We start from the raw sequence: 8,852 nt of genomic DNA on the forward strand, positions 1-8,852 counted from the left end.
CACACCAAAGAACTTCCTGATAAGAAACACTAAAAAGCTTACTCAGAAAGATTGCTACTCCACCCCTCCAACACACACACATGTTCATTCATTTAGAATTTCTGGCACTTGTGCAATAAAGGAATGGCTTTTTCAGCCCTACTGGCAAAACTCAATTTCATACAATCTCACCCACATAACTGAAGAGTCTTTTATTCCCCTGACAATGTTTAGGACATTGTTTACAGAATGTATTTGCCAGCTCTGATGATTAGAATTATTTGAGCTGTAACCATGCCACCCACCTCCTTTTCCCCCCTCAGCCCTTCCCTAAGCAGAAAGCAAGTATTCAGCTAGCGCTAATTTTGCTTCCCATATTTTCCAGCTCAGCAAACTAGTATCTTACTCAGTACTTTGAATAATAGACTTTAAGAGAGCCATAAAAAGAATATTGCCGATTGAAATTAACCCAGCTATATAGATCTCAGTACTAGTTGCTAAGTTTCTAATGATGCCACCTTACCTTATGCAATGTTTCAAAGAAAAGTTTAATGGTCCATAAAAACAGGATAGAAAAGTGTGTTCCTCAGCCCAATACAGTGCCATGCAAAAGTAATCAAACCCCCGACCAATGCTATCATATTACTGAATTACAAATGGTACATTGTAATTTTGTTCTGTATTATATTTTATTTTGAAACACTGAAACTCAAAATCAATTATTGTAAGGTGACATTAGTTTTATGTTGGGAAATGTTTGTATGAAACATGTTGCTTGCATAAGTATTCAACCCCTATGCTGTGGAAGCTCCCAGTTTACAGATGAAAGAAATTGCCCTATTGAGGACACAGTTATCTTACCATTGGCCTCCACCTGTGAACCATTAAAGTAGCTGTCGCATAGTCAGGATAAAAACCCCATTTTTGTGGATCGGAAGGAAAATGAAGACCAAAGAGCATTCTACAGATGTGAGAGATAATGTAATACAAATGCATAGATTATGAAAAGGGTATGAAATAATATCCAACTGTTTGGATATCCCTGTGACCACAGTTGGATCAATAATCAGGAAGTATAAGCTGCATCACACCACCTAGGCACTGCCAAGAAAAAGCCGTCCCTCAAAACTCAGTGCTCGAACAAGGAGACTTGTGAGAGAAGCCACAGAGAGGCCAACAATCACTTTGAAGGAGCTACAGAGTTCAGTGGCCAGGAGTGGAGTAATGGTGCACCAGTCAACCATATCAAGAGCTCTGCATAACACTGGCTTGTATGGGAGAGTGGCAAGAAAGAAACTGTTACTCAAAAAGTACCATCTGAAAGCAAATCTGGAGTTTGCCAGAAAGCTTGAGAGTGCCTCAGCTGTGATGTGGGAAAAGGTTTTGTGGACAGATGAGACCAAGATAGAGCTTTTTGGCCAAAACTCAAAGCGCTATGTGTGGCACAAACCTAGCACTTTCCATGTCTCAAGGCACACCATCCCTACAGTGAAGTATGGTGGTGGCACCATCATGCTGTGGGGATGCTTCTCCTCAGCAGGGACTAGGCATCTTGTTAAAATTGGAGGAAGAATGGATGGAGCAAAATACAGGCAAATACTGCAAGAGAACCTGCTGCAGTCCACTAAAAATCTGAACTTGGGAAGAAATTCACTTTTCAGCAGGACAATGATCCCAAGCACAAGGCCAAAGCAACATTGGAGTGGCTCAAGAACAAAAAGGTGAATGTCCTACTGTGGCCCAGTCAAAGTCCTGATCTCAATCCCACTGAGAATCTGTGGCGCTCTTTGAAAATTGTGGTCCACAAGTAACATCCAACCAACCTGAACCACCTGGAACAAATCCGCCAAGAAGAATGGGCCAAAATCCCCCCCGACAAAGCTGATACATACCTACCCAAAAGACTTAAAGCTGTTACTGCAGCGAAAAGTGGCTCTATCAAATATTAATGTGAATACTTATGCAAGCAACATGTTTCAGTTTTTCATGTTTCTTACAAACACTTCCCAACATAACACCAATGTCACTTCACAGTAATTTATTTTGAGTTTCAAAATAAAATATCATACAAAATGAAATTACAATGTACCATCTGTAATTCAGTAATATGAGAGCATTGGTCAGGTGTCTGATTACTTTTGCACGGCACTATATATAGGAACTCCCTCCCCCTCGATGCAGGGAGACAAGCAAGCAGTCTCCACCCATTATAAACGATAAACATTTAGCTGCCACTACAATGTATATAGAACTTCATCTGTGATAAATAACACACTGTAAGAAAAGTCCATCCAGCAGTCATTATAAAACACAAGTAATATAACATATTGTAAAGGGGAGAGTCTTTCAAACAAATGAAAGGGAAATTTGGTTTGGATGCATTTAAATATATTTGGGAGCCTTCAAAAACCAGAATACAACATGGGAGGTTTCAAAACTAGTTTATGTTTTTGCATCTTTTCCCATTAACAGGTTGAGGCCTGTTCTCCAAAGATGCTAAAACTTTAGTGTTGAAAGATCCTTGCCAAATGAGGGATGCTTAGCAATCAGAAAGCAAACCTTTTTTAAAAAAAAAATAGCAACATCTAGTTTTTTGGCATGTGCTGTGTTGCCGTTCATTGGCAAACGCACACTACTACACAAGGGGCTTCCAGACAACATCAACTACAATCTTATACTATACTAGTGCTAGTCAGTGTGACAGCCAGTGTGGCATTGTGGTTAAAGTGATGGACTAGGACCTAGGAGACCAGAGTTCAAATACTCACTAAGCGATGCAGCTTACTGGGTGACCTTGGGCCAGTCACTGCCTCTCAGGCTAACCTGCCACACAGGGCTGCTTGGATGATAAAATGGGGAGCGGGGAGAGCCATGTAAGCCACCTTAAGCTCTTTGGGGAAAAGGTGGAAAATAAATGTAATAAATAAATAATTCAGTTGTGATTGTGTATTATCTAGTTATCATGCTAAGAGAACTAAGAGAAAGAGAGTACTTTCTAGCCCAGTGGCACCCATCATTCTGCCTCATGCACTGTCTCTGGCCACCACCATGTTTTTCATTATTAAAAACAAGCATGAGTGAAAGGATTTGAAGATCTTCCTTTTCCACTCATCACTTGAAGAAGAATGATTGCATGCAGCTCCTCACCACCCACCCAGGGCACTGGCCCTGCACCCACCATTTGCTATATCTTATATTAAAGTAGTACATTAACCATGCCATTTTTGCCCGTATGTGTTGAACTGGGCTCCTGCTGGGAAGAAGGGCGGGATATAAATAAAATAATAAAATAAATAAATAATAAAAGTGTATACACGCGCGGAGGATTCAGACATAATATCCCATTCAGCAGGAATGGCAGCAGGGGAGCCAGAATTCTTAATGGGTGGGAGAGGAGTTGACCCCATGAAAATTAAAATCCACAAAGTACATTTGAAGGAAAGGCAGAAAAGAAAGTCCTTTCTTTTCGGGTAACAGCAACACAGGGCTACTCCACTATTCCTAGGCCACCCAGCAAAACACCCTCTACCACTCAACAATAAGCGCAGCAGTTGCAAGTAGTCTTGGATGAAACAGATTATCTTGACCCATCTCAGTCTGGGTTCAGGCCTGGTTATGGGACTGAATCGGCCTTGGTCGCCCTGATGGATGACCTTTATTCCAAGGACAGGGGGAGTGCAACCATGTTATTCTTACTTGATCTCTCAGCGGCTTTTGATACCATTGACCATGGTATCCTTCTGGGCTGACTTGGTGAGATGGGTATTGGAGGAACTGTTTTACAGTGGTTCCGATCCTATCTCCAAGCTCATTCTCAGAGAATAGGATTGGATGACTGTCTTTCAGCCCCCTGACAGTTGTGCTGTGGGGTGCTGCAGGTTGTCATCTTGTCACCCATGCTGTTTAACATCTATATGAAACCCTTGGGAGTAGCCATCAGGAGATTTGGGGTGAGGTGTCAGCAGTATACTGATGATACCCAGCTCTATTTCTCTGTAACATCTGAATCGGGAGAGGCCATGCAAGCCCTGGACCGCTGCCTGGACTGGGTGGTGGGCTGGATGAGGGCCAATAAACTGAGTGAATCCTAGCAAGATGGAGGCACTGTGGGTTGGCGATTCCCGAGTTTGGATAATTGGTCAGTTGCCTGCTTTGGATGGGGTTGTACTCCCTCTGAACGAGCAGATCCATAGTTTGGGGGTGTTCCTGGATCCATCTTTGCTGCTAGAGGTCCAGGTGACCTCAGTGGCTAGGAGTGCCTTTTACCAGCTTTGGCTGGTAAGACAGCTGCAGCTGTTTCTGGACCGGGATAGCCTCACCACTGTTGTCCACACACTGGTAACCTCCAGACTGGATACTGTAATGCACTCTTTGTGGGGCTGCCCTTGAGGTTGGTCTGGAAGCTGCAGTTGGTGCAAAATGCGGAGGTGAAACTGCTCACTGGAGCAGGGTATCGCCAACATATCACCCCGCTGCTGAAAGAATTGCACTGGCTGCCCATTTGCTACCAGGCAAAGTTCAAGGTTCTAGTTTTGTTGTACAAAGCCCTATACAGCTTGGGACAAGGATACCTGAAAGACCGTCTTATCCCTTATATACCCAGTCGATCACTGCGTTCTGCAGGTGAGGGCCTCCTGTAGATACCATCTTATCAGGAGGTCCATTCTGCACAACATAGGAAAAGGACCTTTAGTGTGGCGGCACCTACCCTGTGGAATTCCCTCCCCTTAAATATTAGGCAGGCGCCATCTCTGTTCTTTTCGGCGCCTTTTGAAGACTTTCCTCTTTCAACAAGCCTTTTAAGTTGAGACCTATCCCAGTCTGCGTCTGTGTTGGAATTGCTTTTAATATTTTTTTTTTAAATGTTTTTAAAGTTGTTTTGTTTTAATGTATTTTAAGGTCTGTTTTTATGATGTGTTTTTATCGCTTTTGTTTGCTGCCCTGGGCTCCTGCTGGGAGGAAGGGAGGGATATAAATCAAATAATAAATAAATAAACAAACAATAAGTACCTGGGCCAACAGCTATAAGCGAGTGAGCCAACATCTAGGCTTGGTTCAAGCTGACACTCCAAACTCCTTCCAGGATACAATGTTGACAAAGTAACTGGGGATGTGTTATTCCACATAACAAGTACACAACAGAAAAAGTTCATTGACCAGTCCAGAGAGTGAACCAAGTGGATGCATTGACTGGTGGACTGAGGAGTGTACTCAGTTTTGGAACTACATAGCATGCCATTACAGCTGGGAGAGCCTGGCTGGGAGTCCAGAGTCTGTGAGTTCAAATCCCCGTTTGTGTCTCCTAGGTGTCAAGGGCCAGCTAAAGATCACCCCCACAGTGAGTGGCTCAGGGATTACGTGCCCTGTCACCTGTGCAGCTGTGGGCAAGCTGCATAGTTCCAAGGAGCCCAGTTGCCCCCCAGCTGGCAGTTGCGTAGAAGGAAGGGGCTGGCTTGTGCGGCTGTGGCAAGCTGAGCAGCCCCTAGCCAGCTGTGGAGGACTGGCCTCAGAGGGAGGCAGTGGTAAACCCCCTCTGAATACCGCTTACCATGAAATCCCTATTCATAGGGTTACCATAAGTCAGATCAACTTGAAGGCAGTCCATTTCCATTTTCAGCATGCCATTGGTTCTCAAAAAATGACCCAGTTTAGCACAATTTTATGTATGGTTATTCAGAATTAAAACTGCCTAGTGAGGCTTATTTCCAGTTAAGCAGGCATGAGACTGAATCTGTAGTATTTGGGGTAAGTGTCACATGAGTGGCCCTCACTAGTGCAGGAGACGAAAATGAGCTATTTCCTGGTTCAGACACTGCAAAGCTAGCTATAACATGGAATGATGCACGCAGGAAAAGAGCCACAAGATTACTGGCGGTTAACTCTGCTTAATCGCTGAAAATAGGTGCAGCATGAAAAAAACAGATGCAACATTGACATTGCAACCTGTTCAGTCCCACTTACTAAAAATGCTGCTTGCTACAGATGAACAGCAGCAAAGGAATTGTTCTGCTAGTTCCAGGCCAATCACCAACCCAGATGTTATCACCCATGCCCCGCTTCAATTAAACCCCTGTATGGACAGCTAAAAGGTGCTTATTAATAAAAGTATAGCTTCCCATGAGAAATAGCTTACAAGAACCATATGGTGCTGCAAGCTGAATGGTGAGGTGTATTTCACAATTAACAAGATACTATTTATTTATATATTTAGATTTATATCTTGCCGTTCCTCCCAGTAGGAGCCCAGGGCGAATCTTCCTGCTAAGAATCCTGTAACAATGATGTGGGAGTAGAGACAGCAAACCTGTACCCACTTATCTGGGAACAAACCCCACTGAACTCAACAGGACTTTAGTTTGAGTAGACATGCCATGGGTAAGATGCAAGCATTGCCTTTCACTTTCAAAACATGTTGAGGGGTTAGACACTTTGAGCAGGGCAATGTATTGAAAGAAATCCCAGTGAAACTAATTCCCAAAAAGATGAGCACACTGGCATTAAAGAGACAGCTCACCATAAGCAAGCAGCAACTCATCTCGAGAGTAAAGTGGAGATTGCTTAACTGCAGCCACAGCTCTGCTATATGTAGCAAAATTACATGTTATGCTCCCCAAGGCCAAAATCCCACATGTAGGGTCATGCTCAATAGGGCAGGTTCACTTACAAGTAAAATGCTTTGAGAATCACAGCCTTCCCCCCTTCCCCCACCACCCCCTGAAGATAGTACTTAGTATGCAGAAAAAGCAATGTAGGGGGCTCAACGGCAATGCATTCTACACCTGATCAGGAACACTTTCCTTTATTCTCACTTCATATGTTCCAGGGTTATACTCTTGCAGTGCTATAAACACACACCACGGCTGAACCCTGGGGGGAGGGGAGCTCCAAATAAATTCAGTCCTATTGAAAAGCCATCATTAGCCAGTCTGAGCAGAACTGTGCTCAGCTTTTAGATACACTGTTGGTTACTGCAAACCTTCAAGAAGGTTGAAGAGACATGTCCCAACTTGCAGGTCCCATATATTGCCAGCTCAGCTATATGGGAAGCACCAAAAGTGGGAGCTGCCAACTTATTTTAATAGCCTCATTCCTCTCCCTCTGCCTACCTTCACATAAGGACAAGCTTCACCTGTTAGATTTCTATATAACAAGTTTCTGATAAAAGGATGGGAACAGCTTTGCTTACTTAAAAACTCTACATGTGAATGTACCCATCAAACTACAGCAAAAAAAGGTGGCAACTCTAAAAATCTTTACAAAACCTGGCTTTCATAATACATTGGAACTCTTACCTCAGCCATGAACTGTCTAGATGACTGTGAGGAAGCTACTATCTCTCAGGTTCAGCCTCTCCCTAGAATTTGGGAATAACGCTACCAACAACCTACCTACCTACCTTACAGGCTTGTTGTAATGATTACCCATATAATGTAGGTGAACAGCTTGAACACACTAATTCAAGCAGCTATACACTAAGCACAAGTATTAAAATTAAGCAGAGTGCTCATTTGTGCATATAAACTTTGAGGGGAAAATCAAGACTTCAAGTAGAAAACTAAATGTACTATGTTCAATGGTTGCTAATCTATGGCTCATTTAACCCTAATAGTTTTGCAATTCCAAACCCTCAACTTGACTGAATTCTTCAACCATGCCCTAAATCAGCCCATCTGTAACATCACTGTAAACAAGCTGCCGGTACTCATTAATTGTGCATTAGTCTCGTTGAAGTGAGCTCCTTTACAGAACCTCCAATAAAAACTTGTTAATTTATACAAGAGGCTAAGATGGGGGAGGGTGCATCTTTTAATACTTGATCATCCCACGACTTAAACAACATGAGAATCTCCCTGGTCAGAAGTTAAGGAAGTGAATCTGATTTCAAGAAAACTCCCAAACAAGGAACAAGACGGCATTCTGAGACTTCCCCGATGGAAGCATTCAGAACAACCTGGCGGCTTTTGGTTTTCCCCTTCTTCTTTTAGTGGCAACCCGCGCGCCTCCTTTTTGCCAACTTACCTCCTGGCTTTCAAGAATTCAGATCTCGCAGGAAGAAAGGAAGTAACTCTACACTTTCTTTCTCTTGTTTTCTCTTTTTTTCTTTCCTTCCTTCACACCTTCTTTCTGATTTGTTAGCCTGGACTTTGATAGGCGCTCTAGGAAAGACTTGACTGACAGGCAACAGCGCCTAAGGAGAAAAGTGAAGGCGGAAGGGACACCTGAATCAGCCAAGCCGGAGCCGGAGTGATTGAAGCGTTGCCTCGGTGCCTTCCTGCACACGGGGCCCAGACGTGGGCTGGGAGAGGCGTCTGTTCAGCTCCTCCGTTGGGCGTGCTCGCTCGGCAAAAGGGAGGAAACGGAGCCGCAGCCGTTTGCTCGGGGCAAAGGGTAGCGGCCAAATCCCTTGGAGAGAAATCGGCGAAGGAAGTGTTGCAACCTAAATCAGAACAGATAAATAGTTTATTCTCCGATGTATGATTACAGCTTTGTTGCTGGCCTTGTTTCTGTTTTTTTAACAGCAGCATACCATGCAGAAATTCAACAGGTGAAGCCCCAGCCCTGCCATGGAGCGAAGGGAGAAACTTTACCATCTCGGTTTCTGTATGACAAAGTTACTGTTTAAGGCTGTAGTTTTAAGCACGCTCTCTGGGATTGTATTCAACTAAATCCTACTCAGAGTAAACCTACTAAAATTAATGAACCTAAGTTAGTCATGTCCATTAACTTCAGTAGGTCAACTCTGAGTAGGACTGGAGGTGAATACTACTCTAGGAGTTGAAGCTGCAATTTTCACCCCATATATCCAGAAATAAGCCCCATTGAATTCAGTAGGGCTTACTTCTGAGTAGACATGGCTAAAATGTGCTCTTAGT

The 8,852-nt window shown here is 43.5% G+C and overlaps 1 protein-coding gene across 5 annotated transcripts in view; it reads right to left on the reverse strand.

Moving 5' to 3' along the window:
- ARAP2 (ArfGAP with RhoGAP domain, ankyrin repeat and PH domain 2) overlaps positions 1-8,402 on the reverse strand; it is a 160,749-nt gene extending 152,347 nt beyond the window's left edge. For 2 of the 5 annotated variants that reach the window (XM_061584048.1, XM_061584049.1), the window contains exon 1: positions 7,999-8,402. The gene's annotated coding sequence lies outside the window, so the exon portion shown is untranslated. Of the gene's footprint in view, positions 1-7,271; positions 7,612-7,998 lie in introns of those variants that run through there. The other 3 variants (XM_061584051.1, XM_061584050.1, XM_061584052.1) reach the window with 2 other exon arrangements.
- Positions 8,403-8,852: the final 450 nt, after the last annotated feature.

This window comes from Rhineura floridana, chromosome 9 (genome assembly GCF_030035675.1).
Source record: "Rhineura floridana isolate rRhiFlo1 chromosome 9, rRhiFlo1.hap2, whole genome shotgun sequence".
NCBI classification, from domain to species: Eukaryota; Metazoa; Chordata; class Lepidosauria; order Squamata; family Rhineuridae; genus Rhineura; species Rhineura floridana.